We start from the raw sequence: 17,500 nt of genomic DNA, 5'->3' as shown, positions 1-17,500 counted from the left end.
CACAGCTCTGCCCAGGATACAAGAATGGATGCCCCTGTTAACGGTTCCCTATTTGATGTGCTCTTGCACAGTTCTCAGAGGCTTGCTTTGGGAAGCTTCCTGGTGGATCGAGGACATCCTCAGCCTGCTTGCTCACTGCCTTGCTACTACAAAGAGCATCTCCTCTCCCTTTAATGTAAAGCACATGTACCTATTTTTATCTGGGAGTTGCTGGAGGACATCCATTTGGTACAGATATTAATGCCTACTAATCCCCAACCTCTTTTATAATCTGGAGCCTTCTTTCTGGAGACTGGGTAGAGAAAGGAAAACGCTTTGGGGTGAGAAATGACTACTTCAGACCTCACCGCCCCCTTTGTGGGCATCCTGTTTTGTCTTGCACATGTCTTTTGTAGCTTCCATATCTCCCCATCCACAATCACACTCTGTAGTATATTTAAACATCCTTTTGGCAACCTCCTCTTTTAGGTCTGTTAGAGGCTTGTCACGCCATACACTTAATGTGCAACTCTCTCTCCTTCTCTGCAGATTTTGCTCGCGCACAGTCGGCTACTGTGATATTCTTGGGTGTGCCTAAGTGAGATGATTGATGCACACCACGTTGGGGGCAGATGGAGTGTGCCTGGGGTTTGCAGAGAGCACTGAGCTGTCCAATCTGCTGACGGATGAAGCGTGTCCAACCCATGAGAGATGACATCTCCAGCGGCCTGGCCTCCCCCTCCCCATATTTCCCCCCAGTCGCTGTCACGCTGGGGCAGTGAAGGTGATGGAGTATGTCCGCTGCATGAAGGACGTCATTGCCTCGCTGTGCAGGAGTTTTTGCTGATGGGTCATTTTTCTTCCACTCCTGGCATCTTTTCTACCTCCTGGGCCAAATCGTCAGTAGATGTAAATTATCCTGGTGCGCTCTGGTTGATGCAAGTGTGACCATAGAGATCTACAGGGGCAGTGTAGTTCACCTCCCTGTCTCTATTTCTGTAAAAATGTGAGGTAGCCAAGCTTTGTCTCCTCCATGAGAGCTTTGGAGGTGTCAGCTGTGTTCAATTGTCCTTCCATATAGGCATCTTGAACTTGTTCTAAGAAACTTGCAGTTCTATAAGGAAACCCTAGGCCTGATGCTAACTCTGCCTTAGGAAGGACCAGTCCAGAAGGGGCTGTAGCCCATCATTTGCATGCAAAAGGTTCCAGGTGCAATCTATGAAATCTCCAGGTAGGGCAGTGAAACAATTCTTTTGAAGCCTTGAATAGCTGCTGCCAGTCCATGTAGACAGTACTGAATAAAAATGGATCACTATCTAAGTTAATAGTCAGATGCCTATATAACAGGGGGAGAACAACCACCTTTATTCACCCCAGCAGAGCATCTTCTTCAGTAGCTGTTTCAGTAGCATAACTACAAGGAAGAAGGGGGTCAGAGAGTAAGTACTGCAGGTGCCGCAACATGCCATGTAAGCGGCCCAGTCACTGTCTGAGCCATTCTGCGCATTGCCATTACTGTTTAAAGCAGGGGTGTCCAAAGGTTTTGGTAGGAGGGCCACATCATCTCTCTGACACTGTGTCAGGGGCCGGGGAAAAAAAAGAATTAATTTATATTTAAAATTTGAATAAATTTACATAAGTTTACATAAATGAATATATTAAAGATGAACTTATATGAATGAAGGTCTTGCAATAGCTCAAGGCCTATAAAAGGCCTTGCACAAAGCAAGGCTGGCCTTTCCTTTGCTGCCTCTGCTGCTTCACAGACGTGAAACAGCAAGCAGTGGAGGGAGCCCTAATCCCACAGCTCACGCAAGAGGTCAAACAGTTGCCCTCATGCTAAGAGCAGCTGCTTCGGGCCAGTGGGGGCTCCAACAAATCTCTGGAGGGCCAGAGGCTCATTGGAGACTGGGGGCTCCCTGAGGGCCACATTGAGAGTCCTCGAGGGACACAAGTGGCCCAGGGACTGGGGTTTGGGCACCCCTGGTTTAAAGGACCAGCATAAGGAACGAGAGAGGCAAAGGGGGTCTGTGTATCAGACTGCTGCCTTCCGTGTAGTTTTGGGAGGTGCGCACAGCAGTGGCATTTACACCTGCTTCAAGTAGCACGTGGCCTCCTATGATGCTTGTACAGACTGTATCAAGGGAAGATCTGTGAAGCACTTTGCACATGGAGAAAATGCTTGACAAAAGCTAATTATTGTTATCATCTCCTGCCTGATATGACCTCTTTATCTGCATTTTGGAACCCACTGATTGGATTCAGTGCTGGAGGGCCACATCTGACCTCCTGGACATGACCAGAAGAACCTTCCGGTCACTTCTGGGAGGCTTTCTGAGGCCTGGGGAGGCCTCTTTGGGCCTCAGAACACCTCCCAGGAGTGTTGGAAAGGCACTTCCACTTTTCACTAAAACCTTTCAGTGCCTTTCTGACACCTCCAAGGAGCTTTCTGAGTCCCAAAGAGGCTGTGTATGGTCTCTATGGGCCTCAGACACCTCTGGACACAACCAGTAGGTGCTTCTGGTCATGTCTGGAAGTTCTATTGGACCCCATCTATGGATTCCATTATCCTTGGGTTTTGGGTCCAGGAATGGATCCTCCGCAGATACTGTGGTCCAACTGAAGTGCGTTTTGGGGACACAGCAGACTGCCATCTGCTTTTTATATTTCAGTTGTATCTGGGCATGTTCCTCTCACAAAAAGCTGGACCAGTAGCTCTAACAACAACCCACACATGAGGGGTTGCATTGCATTGTGTTGTTGTAAAAAAAAAAATCCAATTATTCTTATTATTAATAATAAGAATTAATGCGACCGTTTAAGTGCAGGGAGGACTTTTGTACTCGCACCCCCTCCTTTCCTTTCCCAGCCACTTTCCCATCCAATGGAAGATGGCACTGTGTGAACTCTCTGTAAAGAGTGAGTGAACAAACGGTGAGGATCCCAGATGAAATGAAGCGCCCCCAGAATGTGGAATTCTGTATCCATGATGAAATCCTGCACCTGCACAATGGTTGGCAACCTTCAGTCTCGAAAGACTATGGTATAAGCCTACAGCACCCGGTATTCCCAGGCAGTCTCCCATCCAAGTACTAACCAGGCCTGACCCTGCTTAGCTTCCGAGATCATGGTATAAGCCTACAGCACCCGGTATTTCCAGGCGGTCTCCCATCCAAGTACTAACCAGGCCCGACCCTGCTTAGCTTCCAAGATCATGGTATAAGCCTACAGCACCTGGTATTCCCAGGTGGTCTCCCATCCAAGTACTAACCAGGCCTGACCCTGCTTAGCTTCCGAGATCAGACAAGATCGGGAGATAGTGTTCAGTATAGGGAGATGGCTGGCAATCTTCAGTCTTGAAAGACTATGGTATAAGCCTACAGCACCTGGTATTCCCAAGCGGTCTCCCATCCAAGTACTAACCAGGCCTGACCCTGCTTAGCTTCCGAGATCAGGCATATGCAGGGTAATAGGCACCTGTACAATGCACTTGCAAAAATCACAAGGTGCACTCAGCCCTGCGTTTTGCCGCTGACCCGTGCTGCAATGACCAATGTAAGAGGTCTGATCCATGTCCTGTTCTAAGACTTATGAGCCACTGGATTAAAAAAAAAAATTAATCAAAGAAATGGATTTGTGGGCCCAAAGCTGCCAGCAGGGGGTGTTCTGGGTAGCATGGCTGGAAGGAGCCAATCAAGTGGCCGAGAAGGATCAAGAGAAAGGCAGAAAAAGAACGGTGTGAATGGAATTTTAAATTTTGACATGTTGACGTTTCACAAGTTGAAGCCAGTCTCCCAACATCTGGCCTGGGATATTGCATATTGCCTAAGAGCAACTCCAGATGTTCCAGGGACCTTATAGTCATTATTTTGTTTCTTTCTTTTGTACTCCCCCCTCCTTTACTTTCCCAGCCACTATTGGCTCACTAAATCAAGGGAGACAAGCTTTAAACTGGCTAAGAAAAGAAAAGAACGGCTCAATGGCGAGATGAAATGAATTCTCTGGAACCAAACAAGGAGATGTGTGTTTCGGTGAATGAGGTGAGAGGGGAACAGTGAGGCATTTCTTAACCAAGCACATACCAAACATTGATCAGAGGTATCCAGAGAGGAACAAGCCATGATCTTTCTTGATGTTCATGAGAAGGGAATGGCTGTAAAAAGTTGAGTTTCAGATATGCAGAAAGCCAGTTGATGCCTCAATTGGGTTTCACGTGTCTTTTCCCCCTTGGTGCCACTGCTTCTTTATAATTGGTGCGATACAAAATTAGGCTGCAATCCTAACCACACTTTCCTGACAGTAAGCCCCACTGAACAAAATAGGACTTACTTCTGAGTAGACCTGGTTAGGCTTGTGCTCTCAGTGAAGGAATTTTGCCCATGGATAGGACTCATCAGAAAAAGCAGCTTTTCTCGAAACGATGCAAAAGGGTTGCTAAATTATTGTTTTCTAGAAAAGAAAACAAACTGTTCTGCTTTACAGCCCAATCCTATCCACACGTTCCTGGGAGTAAGCTCTATTGACTCTAATGGGACTTACTTCTGAGTAGACATGCATAGGATTGGGCTGTCAGCCAACAGATACATAATAAACAAGCTACTTTGGCCAATATTTTGGGCCAATATCTATTGGTGAAACACCAACATGCAAGCTTGCCAATTCCATAGAGTTCTGCTTTGGCATCATCTTGTGAATGTGCACCCAACTTTAACACCATCACTGCCATGGTGGGTCAGATCTCTAGAGGCCTGCCTTCCCCCAGGATCGCACATTCACAAAAAGGTCAGACTGATGCCTTAGGGCCCAATCCTATCCAACTTTCTAGCACCAGTGCAACCATAATGCTGCCTTGAGGTAAGGGAACAAATGTTCCCATACTTTGAGGAGGCCTCTGTGACTGCCTTCCCACCACGGGATGCAGTGCATGCCCCATTGGCACGGCTGCACTGGCACTGGAAAATTGGATAGGATTGGGCCCTTAGGCAGGTTCATGAGCTGACTAGGATGGGGAGATCCAACAGGGCTTGTGTTCAAGTTTTTAACTGAGGTGGTGCTGGGGCCAAAGCCTTCTTGGGAGTCTTGCTCTCAGATCCTTATCTTACCCTAATTTAAGATGTACAGTGTTGGTACCAGGTTGCTGGAAGTTTAGTCCTGCACTGAGTACTATCACCATCACTTGGACTGATGGGGGTTAAGGGGTTGGTCCAGCCAGGTACCTCCTCTGATGGACATAAACTCTAGGGCTTACTGACCCCTGATACCACCACTGATGAGGGCTGAATATGATCATTGTAGCAAAGCCTGAAAGCAGGACCTCTATTTATATTCCTCATATTCCACAGCTAAGCCCTGGTACTGAGACACATGAAGCGAAGCCCTGGGGGACCTGTGGCACAAATGAAGCCCTGGATTTCATCCTGACTGTTCTCCATCCAAAACCAACACACCATCCATGGCACCAGGCTGGCTGATGACACAAATCTTTCAACTTAGTGTCATTGGGAAATTTGGCAAACGCAAGACCTGAGCCCTTCATCCAGGCTCTTCGGGAAAAGCCTGAACATGAAAGGACACAGGGCCAAGCCAGCTCCTGTGGGACCAGCGTTTGGCACCTGTTTTGTTCGGCTGCAGCCCAGAAACCCTGTTGCTGGAAGTTGCGAAGTGAGACAGTTCCCAGGTTCAGTTCTTGGCATCTCCAGATATTTATGTGGAATATACCACATTTCTGCAGGAAGAAGATGTTCCCTAAATGGTCTACATACAAACACATAGCAAAAGGAATGAGAAGACAGTTTCACAATCTAAAATGAGGCAACAAAGGCAGGGGAAAGGGGGGGAAGTATATGCAATTATCTGAAGCACCCATCCTTAAGCTTCATTATAATATCAGAGTGGTCCTTGCCATGCTAATGGAGGGGACCCCACTGTCTTGTCTCTCCCTCTGTTGCAGCCCTCCTATAATGTATTCCCAAACTGTGAGCCATGGCTCCCCAGGGAGTCACAGAAACCAGCCAGGGAGCCATGCAATTCTTGCAAGAAAAACCCCTGCCACCAATAGTGAACCTCCCATTAAGTGAATGGGGCAGATGCCTTGCGCGCAGAACTTGTGCACCTCCAGGACCGCGCGGGAAGCCTTATAATGAAGTTACCGATGTGGTAAATATAATGAAGTTACCGACAGTTTAAGATTGTGGGGAAGCCTCAGATGGCTTCTCTGCTCGGTCCTGGAGCCACGCAAGACTCATGTGTGTGTGTGTGGGGCAGCTTCACGGCGCTTTATCCCAGGGCGCCTCAAGGGGAGGTTTGCCACTGCCTGCCACCCTATGCAACATACAGGATTGTAGCCCTAATGGAGAGCCGCAGCCAAGTGGCCCAGTAGGTCAAAGGACTGCCAGTCAAAAAGACTTGGGAACCACTGTCTTAGGGTGATTTTGCCTCCAGTCTACTGGGGAAGAGGCAAAAGAACAGGCTATACATTTGATTATTGGCTAGGCTTGTGTGCTCTCCTGCTTTGGCTTCAAGTCTAGCTGGCATGGGCCACTTGTGGCTCAAGTCCATTGTTTCTACACTGCACAAGGTCAGACTAGATGACATCTGGAGTTCCTTTCAGCTCCTTCAGTCACTGGAACTATTTCTGATTTGTAATGCTGTACAGGCTCCATCTTTCCCCTGATAAGAGCAGCAGGAGGCCTTCCCCTGGCTTCATCTAGAGCTGGCAGCGCAGAGCCTAAAATCTATCAGTGTCTCCCAACATCTGTGCCATCTCTTTATTGCGAGTGGGAAAAAGAACAGATCCGAATCCCAGAAAGAACCAGGCACGGAGGCCTGTGCCAGACTTCATTTTTTATTTCACTGGCCCTTTGCACTGGGACTGAAGGCTGCATAAATTCCACCTCTTTGGAGACCGCTAGGTTCAGATGTAAAAACAGAGATTTCCCTCCAGTTATATTTCACAGAAGGAAACTGAGTTCTCTCCCCCCCTTACTTTTAAAATAAAATTGACAATGTTTAAAAGGCATTTTGTACAACTCAGGCCCAGCCCTCCCTCCCCGAGGTTCAAGATACATACGGCATTCCAATGACATCACACCCACCTATTTTAAATGCCGTTAAAACTGGCTCCTCCCCCGTTCCATGTTTTGCACATCTCTGCATCTATTTGAGAGCATTGTGCAATGCGCTTTATGGAACATTTGAAAATGGTCCCTACCCCCCCTTTTTTTTTTCCAAATGGGAGTTTATGGGATCATCCAGTGTATTAGTAATGGTTTTCCAAGGAACTGTTCAAAGAAAGGCCAAGAAAAGGCTATGAAAGAAGCAAGTGAACAAAAGATCAACTATCTTATCTTATTTTATCTTATCTATGGTAGCTGCCAGAGCAAAAGAGAAGGGGCAACACAAGAAATGTGGTGTTGGCCACTAGATGTAAAGACTTGAAAAGGGGGTCAATCACAATTGCACATGATGACCCTTTAGAATCTCCATGCTGAGAGTTATTGAATACTGGTTGCTGCAAGAGCGGGTGCAGGGCAATGGCTAAGGCTACAACCCTATGCGCACACACCTGAGAGTAAGTTCCACTGGGACTTACTGCAGTGGGACTTACTTCTGAGTAAGCACACATAGGATTGCACTGCAAGAGGCTGAGCTGCAAAGCAAGACTATAAGAACATCTGAAAAGCATTGCTGGATCAGGCCAAATACCCACCTAGTCTAGCATCCTGCTTCCAATAGTGGCCCATCAGTGGCTTCTGGGAAACCCAGAAGCAGGAGAAAAAGGCATGCCCCTCTTCTCCACCCCCCCTCCCACAATTGCTACCCTGCAAGTTGTACTCAGAGAAGGGAAGGATTTGCTCTTTTTGGCTTCGAAGGTCAGGACTAGACACAATGAGTTAAAACTACAGGGAAGTAGATGTAGGCTAGATATGACGATATGACGATAAGAGCTGTCCAATACTGGAACAATCTCTCTCTCTCTCTCTCTCTCTCTCTCTCTCTCTCTCTCTCTCTCTCTCTGGGTTTTCAAGCAGAGATCAGACAGCCACCTGTCAGGAATGCTGGAGTGGTTACCTGCACTGAGCAGGTGGTTAGACTAGATTACCTTCAAGATCCTATCCAGTATTCTACGATTCCAGCCCAATCCTGAAGATTTGGCGACCCAAACTTAACCACAGGATTCAGCCCTGCTACCAGATTCCCCCCCCCCTCTCCTATTTTTGCAAGGATTGGAGAGTCTGGTGACACAACCGGGCCCCATTTCAGAAATCTCAGGGTTTGGGTTTTGTTTTTTGTTTTTCTGACACACCCAACCTAGTGGGAGGAATCATCCAATGAGACTGGTATTGCTTCCTGCAAGAGTTTTCATTTCTGGTAGCGGACAAGATAATTGGGATGCTTTCGAGGCAGGCAGAAACCACTAGCCACTCAGGAAAAAACTAGGTCATGGATGAACCGCAAATGACAGCAGCAGGAAGAGCCACAAAGCCCAATATGAAAAGAGCTTTTCTTGCCATCTTCCATTTGTCTTGGGCCTCACAATGGATTCTGACCATTAACTGGCCTCCGTACGGGTTGTGCTTCTGGTAGACCAAGGCCATTTAGTTCCCACTGCTCGGGTTCTTGAAAGGGGGAAAAAAAAAATAAAACTGGCCAGTGTTTATTTTGACGACAGAAAGCTCCGTTCCTGGCGTTTCTGGATAATGTGATTTGTCCAAGATGAAGGAATAAATGGTTTATTTTAATCCCTTGTATACACGGCTTGTTGTATAAATATAGAATGTGCTTTCACAAAGGCTTTGTGGTTCATTACTCTATTAGGGGCAGAGTCAGCCAGCGCCAGCCAGAGGTCTTCAAAGGATGATGGGAAATTTCATGCGCTGAGCCACCTCGCTAGATTCGGCTCCTTGTGCAACACCTTGAACAACAGAGCTTGTCTCAAGCCCTTCCTCATTTGCTCCAACTTCCAGAGAATTTTGGGGGGGGGGGGACAGACTCTGGGACCACAAAGCTCCAGCATTTCACAGATGGAAACAGCCTAGCGCTGAGCTGGAAGATGCCTTGTGGGAAGGAAGAGTCCTCTCTTGTTTTGCTTGTTTCGCTCAGCAAACTACGTTTCATGCGCTGGGCCTTTTTCAATCAGTTGTGGAAAAAAAGCAAAACACAGTTATAGGAGGAGGTTAGAGAGTGCATGCACTAAATGCCGCAAGATGTAGTGAAAGCGATGAGCTTAGGTGACTTTAAAAGTGAATTAGACCACTCGTTTATAGAGGATGATGAAGTGATGGATGCTGGACTTTAAGCACTTGAACTAGGGGTCCTTACTGGCAGCGAATCTTAACATGAGAACTGCGTAGAGCCAACACAGCAGGTCCAAAGCAAGGTGACCAGATACAATGGAGGACAGAGTGCCTATACCTTCAACCATGGTTGAAAAGAGGGAATTTTGGCAGGTGTAGCTCGACATGGAAGTGTTTGAAAAGCTGCCAAAATGTACATGTGAAGCTGCCTTCCATTGAGTCAGACTCTTGGTCCACGTAGCTCAGCATTGTCTACCCTGACTGTGTAGGATTTCAGAACCGAGGAAGTCCATTGTGCAAAACAGGTGCACTACCACTGAGTTGTGTCTTCCCATTCCCCAGTGTGTTTGCAAGATGCAAGAACTGGGATCGAGAGTTCTACCAGCAGAGGTCCTAGAAACTATGGAACACCCCTAGCAAGTGGAGAGAACTGGAGAGTTTGAGATCATCCCCAAGGTGGCAAGGGCACTTGGGGCTCATAGGACCCTAAATGTGGATTTGCTGAGTCAAACAAAGCTCCGTCTCATCCAGCAGTTTGTCCCTGGTGCCAGGGAGCTAGGTTTTTCTGGGGAACTTCTAACCAGGACATAAAGGGAGCACCCTTCCCCAGTTCTCTGCCCCCAACGTTGCCTCTTTCTGAACACCGATCAGCCATTGAGCTATCCAGTCAAGTAGCTCCTGCTCTACTGAGCATCCCTTGAGCTGCCTTCCTCCGTGACTGTTTTTAATCCTTTGTAATGGGGGGGGGGGAACCCACTTCTTTTAATGGTCATTCCAACAGCTTGCGGCAATCAATGAATTACGCATTGCATGAAATAAAGACTTCTGCATGTCAGTCCTGGAACCTAGTCCTCACTCCCCAGTAAGAGCGTACAAAACAAAAGCCAAGAGCACCTTCCAAAAAAACCCAAGCTTTGGCACCAAGAATAACACTTAATTTTGAATAAATGATGCAAATGAATAAAATGTGCTTAGTTTAATCGTCTTCTTGCTCATCATGGGGACATGAAAAGAGCTATGAGTACCACTGCAGGCTTAACTCTGCTCCCTCTCAGCAGTGGGATATAAGTTCCTTAGGTCCCTTGCCCCATTGGATGAAGGAATGCTTCAATGCACAGTGCTGAATGCTGTGGCCAATTGCACATATATAGGGCTCTGTATAAAATATAATGGAGAATTCCTAATGCACAAGTTCTACTTTAAAACCAAGACCATCTGTCATAAAACCCCAGGAGAAATTTGAATGAGGAGTTCAGCGCTCAGATTCAAATTCAGATCTGTTGCTCCATCCCACAAGAACAACATATCCCTTTGGGATGAGGAGTTACAAGTTCGGGTCTTGGTGCTGCAGTGGGTCACTTCTACAGGTGGGGAGGGGGAACCAGCATTTTCACTAGGTTTCAAAAGGCTGCAGACGCAACTGATTCTCACAAGGACACCCCCTCCCCAGATTCTGCCTCATACCTGTGTAACTTCTTCCACACCTTGTGAAATGCTGACAGCTTGGTCCATCTCCTGTGCTCACCCCCCGCCCCAAATATGCAACTCCCCAAGGAGCTCTCTTAAGAAAGTAACTATGAGCAGGAAGAGGTAACTAAGGACTTGGCACCACTGCACAGCCATAACCCTGGTGTTGCAGCAAAAGTTCCCATCGAAAGCAGAAATGCTGTGGCCAGGATCTGACCCACTCTTGTGCCATGACCTGGACCCCTTAACAGGAAAGGCCCTCATGGTGGCTCAAACTCAGAAACCATACTAAGTGGCTGGGTTGATGGCCATTAATAACGCAAGCATGTTTCTTGTTTATGCACATTTACTGTTGTCATGCAACCATGGTCCATATGCAAATAAAGTTCCTTCCTTAAGACCAAATCACCATGGGTTCCCTTACCATATGTCAGTTGTAATGGTCTCACGCACTGCTGGTCCCTGAGAACCCTTCTGTGTCCATTGCCTTCATGTGATGGGAGTGAAGTGACTTAGGGCCCAATCCTCTCCAGTTTTCCTGCACCGGTGCAGTCGCAATGCAGCCCCAAGGTAAGGGAGCAAATGTTCCCATACCTTAAGGAGGCCTCTGTGACGGCTGCCCCACTACAAGATGCAGTGCATGCCCCATTGGCACAACTGCACCGGCACTGGAAAATTGGATAGGGTTGGGTCCCTAGCTGAGAGTTTTTTCATTGCTGTCTTCTCTCTTTTTCCCACTCAGGGCTTGCCAACCAAGGAGACCAACTGAAGTGGCTGATTCAAGCAGGAGTCTGGTGGGAGGTACTCCATCTCTGTCCTCTTCCACTGCTCATCTTTCTCCTTCCACTCCACGGAAGAGGGGGAGAGGGTTCACCAAGATCCCCTCAAACCCGAAGCCATCTTTGAGGTGCACAACTGGGCCATGAGCTAGAGTCAACCATGACAGTTGAGTTTCTGGAGCTGCGACATCTCTCTCTCTCTCTCTCTCTCTCTCTCTCTCTCTCTCTCCCAGTTGCCACAGTGTGCAGAAAGCACACTTAGAAGGAAACCAACAGGTTTCACCAGATGGCTGGACCCCCACGACCCCAACCTTTAAGTCTTCCTTAAAACAACAAGGAGCAGACCAACCAATGGGTTTATGGCTTCCTCTTGTTCAGCCATGTTCTTTGGCAGCAAACCTCTTCCTGCTTGGCTGGCCTCTGCTATTTTGGCTGGACCGAGGGCAGCGCATTGCTTTTCTACATGCCTATAAAACAGCCTGCAGAATGTGGATTATTCACTGAGATGGTGCAAAAAAAAAAAAAAAATTTATGAAAACACGAATAATTTTTTTAGAAGCATCAAGCTTGACCCCACAGCTGCAAGGGTAAAAAAATACAGTATAGGTGGAAAAAATGTCTCAACAGCTGACTTTTCTGTGTTAATGATAACAGTTATGACTGTCCTCAATTTCTCCCATGTTTGGTGGCCATAGAAATAAGAGGAAGATTCTTATATATCTTCTATATATTCTTATATATATGAGAGTGTATATATCACAAGCCTAACCAGGTCTACTCAGAAGTAAGTCCTATTTTGTTTAATGGGGCTTGCTCTCAGGAAAGTGTGGTTAGGATTGCAGTTGCCTTAAAGTTGTTGCCAGCTCAGGCACAAGTCCTTATGCTTGGCCATATTACTTTCACTTGGGATGCCATTTAAAAAAATGTATAAATATGTACGTATGTATAAATGTATGTATGTAAAAAAATGTATAAGCCAAGTATAAACTCTGGCCCAAAGCTCCCTACCATCTCTTGTGGTGTCAAAGAACCCCAAAGCAGTACCGGCTTTGGTCATTCTAAGAGGGGGGCGCTATAAAATCAAGCCAGCTGTTTCCTCAGCCTGGGAAACATCGTAGGGGCCTAGAGAAAAAGCCTCCCGGGTGCCCAGTTTGAGACCCACAGTTCCTCTTACCACCTTTATACACACTGCACGCTCATTTTGCCTGGCGACATGTTTAACGACATCTTAAGTATTAAAATGAGGCCGCAGCATTGACATAGGGTTGCAATTACAGCCTGTAAAAATAACCAAAGGACAGAGTGGAACATTTACATTCGCACCACCCAGAAGCAAGGGACATTTAATTGAACATTGCTTGCCATCAAGCCAATAGCTGTGAGAGTGAGGCACGGGAGTTTTGATTCCCTGAGCTTGTGGGGCAGCTGGCTGGGCAAATGAATTGAAGGCAAAGGCAAATCAAGCTGGGCTACTGATGCCACAGGCCAAAAGCCTCCTGAATCAGGAGACTTTGGAGAGCCAAGCTACGACGCAATTCAAAGGTCCACCACATTCCCTTATTGCGTGCAACTAGGAATTGAGGAGACTGACCCTCTATTCTTCTAGAATGCATGACAGTGGGGGAGTTGGATGATCCTTGACCTGTCTGAAATACCCCACATGATAGGGGACATGAGTGCTCAATGTGCACAGACAAATGGTTTGGAGAAATGATAAGAGAACGTGTCCCCCAATTTCTTTGGATGCAATGGGATGGCTAGCACATTTCATCAGCAGGCATCTACCTTATCATGTGGGGTTGGGGTTGATTGGAGAGTAAACTGTCATTGGGGTTGGCGCACCAAATTGACCCTGGGCTTCAGAGATGGCTATTACCCCCCACAGGCCAGAGATGCCTATGCCATGAGCCTTCTCCTCGTATAAGCTCCCCGTTAAAGTTTTAAAGCCAGAGAGGGCGGGGGAAGAGGAAGTGGAGAAAGGAACCATGCTAGGCCATCACTCTCCTCTCCTCCCAACATCCGCTCTCCTTTCCCTGACTTTTGAAAAGACAAAGAGCGTGAAGGAGGAGGAGAAAAGTGGCCGCAGTAAGGAGATATGTTGATAGGCACACTGATGTGGAGAGGGCATGAAGAGATACAGAAGGGTGTGGCGCAGATTGGGGTGGCGGAGGGCACGTGGCATGGGGGATTGTGGGGAAATATGGGGGAGTGTGCAGAAGGTAGGCAGAATCAAGGAAGTGTAAGAATTTCTACAGTGTTTGCTTTGCACTCCACGGAAGGGGGGGATGAGGACAGCAACTTACCTGACGATCCCCAGGTAGCAGGCAGGCTTCAGCCAGGCCCGATGCCCATTTTTCTTCTGCTCCAGGCACTTGCCAGCGCTCAGACCTGGGACCAACAGTTTGTTCTAACCGGCCACCCGTTTAGACTCCAAAAGTAGTTCAGAGTTTTTGCATGAGGCACAGGAGGAAATCAGTAAGGGCTTAGATCAGGGGTGTCCAAACCCCGGCCCTGGGGCCACTTGCGGCCCTCAAGGCCTCTCAATGCGGCCCTCAGGGAGCCCCCAGTCTCCAATGAGCCTCTGGCCCTCTGGAGATTTGTTGGAGCCCGCACTGGCCTGACGCAACTGCTCTCAAAGTGAGGGCGACTGTTTGACCTCTCGCGTGAGCTGTGGGATGAGGGCTCCCTCCACTGCTTGTTGTTTCACGTCTGGGATGCAGTAGCAGCAGCAAAGGAAAGGCCAGCCTTGCTTTGTGCAAGGCCTTTTATAGGCCTTGAGCGATTGCAAGACCTTCATTCATTCATATAAGTTCATCTTTAATATATTCACTTATGTAAACCTATGTAAATTTATTCAAATTTGAAATGTAAATTAATTATTTCCCCCCCGGCCCCCAACACAGTGTCAGAGAGACGATGTGGCCCTCCTGCCAAAAACTTTGGACACCCCTGGCTTAGATAAACCATGCACAGAACGTTCTGTGCAATGGAGCACTCTCCAGTCTGCATGCGCAGATTCCGTCACGCGACTCAGCCAGTTCTCTGCATGAAGTAAGCAGTGATTGAAGACGCCAGTCTGGAAATTGGACCCTTCCCCACATTTCTTTCCAGAGCAATTGCTCTCAAGTCATCACGCACAGCCTTTTTGCTGCTGGACCTCCAAGATTTCTTCAGCGGCTGGGCCATCCAAGGACTATGGTGTGAAGCATCAAGCCCAAGACTCTCTCCCACCCCTTTCAATAACTGTATAATGGCTGCATACTTATTGGTCTGTAAAACGGATCATCTGGAAAATGAACTTGCTTGGATACAGTTTTGTTTGTTTTGCCTTTCAGATTGTGATGAGGCCAGATTGAAGGATTGGGGGCAGGGGAAGTCATTTTAAAAACATATTTTATTTATGTGATTCTCATAAACACGGAAGAAGTTATTTGCAAACATACAGTTATAAGTCACCAGAGATCCTTTTCTGTAAGCACCAACAGCTACCTGTGGCCTGGCCGGTACCCTCTATCTGTGCCTTGGCATTCAGTAACCTCGGTGTCAATTTTCTCCATTTACTCCTTTCTGAAGGACCGTTCAGATGCTGAAGCATTTACTCTTTCATCAACGTGTTCCTTGCAAGAGTAATGACTCCTTAAGTGTTGTGGGAAATCCCGAACCTTGTGTTGAGAAGGTACCTTTTTATTTTAATGAACCGAAGCCATCAATCATAATCCCGGAGCTGCATATGTAGTGACGACTCCCAAAAGACAGCCCTACCCCACCGGCCTCTGGCTGCCTGCAGATTACTCCAGCCTCAAATGGAATGCCATGATCTGAGTCAGGGGTCTCTAAACTTTTTGGGCTGCATCAAATATCTGGCACAGCGTTGAGGGCCGGAAAACAAAATTAAATATGAAATTTAGAATGAATGAATAAATGGGCTCAAATGTCCAGGATTTCTCCCAGCACCAACACAGCCCAAGAAATGAGGCACACACTTAAATGGACCCCCATCTCCTCACTCCACAAGCACAACTTCGGTTGTGGTTGGTCAGAGACTGGCCACAGGCTGCAGATGGCACCCAGGCCGGGGTTTGGAGACCCCTGATCGGAGTCATAGGCTGCATCTCATAAGATATATAGAACTCTGGTGTGGATGATCAAGTCCAAGATACACAGGTACTCGGTTAGTTGCAAAGGGCATCTGTGCAGTTTTATTTTACAGAGTGATGTGAGAGGCCCACGCGCTTGCCTCAGAACCTTTCTGGGCATTTCAAATACCCCTGCTGAAAGCCTGTGTAGCAACAAGGGCTTTGCGAACATTTGACAGTAATGCTCAAAAAAAACCTTCTCTACCATTCTTCCCTGACTCGTGAGAAAAGAAGAGACTTACCTTGGAAAAGTAAAACATATATTCTTTTCTTTCTAGGGATTTGCAGCCCAAATCTAAGCTTCCTTAGAGCCCAGGGATGTAGTGGTGCCAAAATGGTCACCGCTGCATCGAATGGGTTCAGGGAAGCACCACCAGGTCTCCTCGGGGTAAGGGAACTTACCCCTTAGCCCTCCTTGGGGTCTCCTCGGGGTAAGGGAACTTACCCCTTACCCATGTTCCCTCACCCCGTGCAAGACCCAGGCAACTCCAATGGGTCTCCTTGAATTTGCACCCCAAGCGGATACAGATATGAGGAGACCCATGTCTGGTCTCCTGGCCTGGGAAGGGGGTTAAGATATGACGGCAGGGCCTGCTGCCATCTCCCCCCTGCTTCCCAGGCCCATTCCTCCCCTAGGTTTGTTCCCAGTACCTGGCACTCAGCAGCAAACCACTTCAGTACCATTAATATATACATGTAAGTGGAGGGGAATGGATTCAATAGTAGTTCAACAGAAAGCAGCCTTTCATGTCCCTGTAACAGTGACATTTTTCACAGTAATTCTTTAAGCGGGCACCTACACTCAACGGAGTGAGAGAAGCGTGCGAATGAGCTGTGGAAGCATTTTGGGATTTCAATCTCAAGAGGCTCGTCTGGAAATGCAAAGCACCCCCAAAAAGATGCACATGGCTGGCTGGGTCTATGGGTACAAGTCGAGGAAGGGTGCGGAGGGTGTCATAATGACCCCACTAAAATGGAGATATTGCAGAGATTTTGCTAGGGGAGCTTGAAATACCAACTCCCTCGTCTGAGCTTGCGCAAGCAGAATCAAAAGGAGCAAAAACACCGTGGCATAGCTATGGGGGGGAGGGCAGCACGGTAAGCACTGTGGGTGCCGCAATGCACTGTGTAAGCGGCTCCTCCCACTTGCCGACAGAGCCGGCGAAGTCTGAATCTTTTGTGAGCGTGTTGAGGCTTTTATGAGAGATTGAGGACGCGGGCGATTTCAGATCAGACACTATGCGTAACAGGGCATAAGTGGGCGACACAGGAAGCCCACTGAGGATTCAGGTAGTCTACTGAAACCCTGGGAGTTCTGTGCTTCCACTGTGTGGCAACCCACAATGGATGAAGCTGGAATGGCTAGCCAGTTGGGAAAAGCTTTGGTACACCAGATGAGCCCATGAGCCCAGTTTTATCTCCTAGATTGGTGCATTAATGTACTGGTTGGAACTGTCTGGTGCTCCATGCGATCCCAACAATGTAGAGAGCTCAGAGTTTGTTGAAATGGCCACTTGATACTCTCCGAACTGGCCGACTCAAAGGAACTAACACTGGCACCTGCCCATGGTGCCAATTTCATTGTGCCCTTGTAATATTCAACTTCATGAGAGCATCTTTCTTTAGACCAAACAGACAGCAGGATAACCTCCTACACAAACCCAATGCAGTGCTTATTGTCCTTCAGTGATATAAAACAGCAGCTGTTATTAACCCAAAGTATTAAAAAAACAAAACTCAATAAAAAACACTGGCTTTATACATCTAACCAACAAATTGTTATGTGGGAGGCAATGCCATAAATGCAACACTAATGCTGTTTAATTTTGCAGCTTTAAGTGCT

General features: G+C 47.5%; 1 pseudogene; it reads right to left on the bottom strand.

Moving 5' to 3' along the window:
• Positions 1-3,201: 3,201 nt before the first annotated feature.
• LOC136633963 (5S ribosomal RNA) lies at positions 3,202-3,324 on the bottom strand (annotated as a pseudogene).
• Between the last annotated feature and the right edge of the window lie 14,176 nt (positions 3,325-17,500).

Source organism: Tiliqua scincoides, chromosome 13 (assembly GCF_035046505.1).
Source record: "Tiliqua scincoides isolate rTilSci1 chromosome 13, rTilSci1.hap2, whole genome shotgun sequence".
NCBI classification, from domain to species: domain Eukaryota; kingdom Metazoa; phylum Chordata; class Lepidosauria; order Squamata; family Scincidae; genus Tiliqua; species Tiliqua scincoides.
Note: the sequence above shows the minus strand (reverse complement) of the source record. Positions and strands in the feature narration are given on the sequence as shown.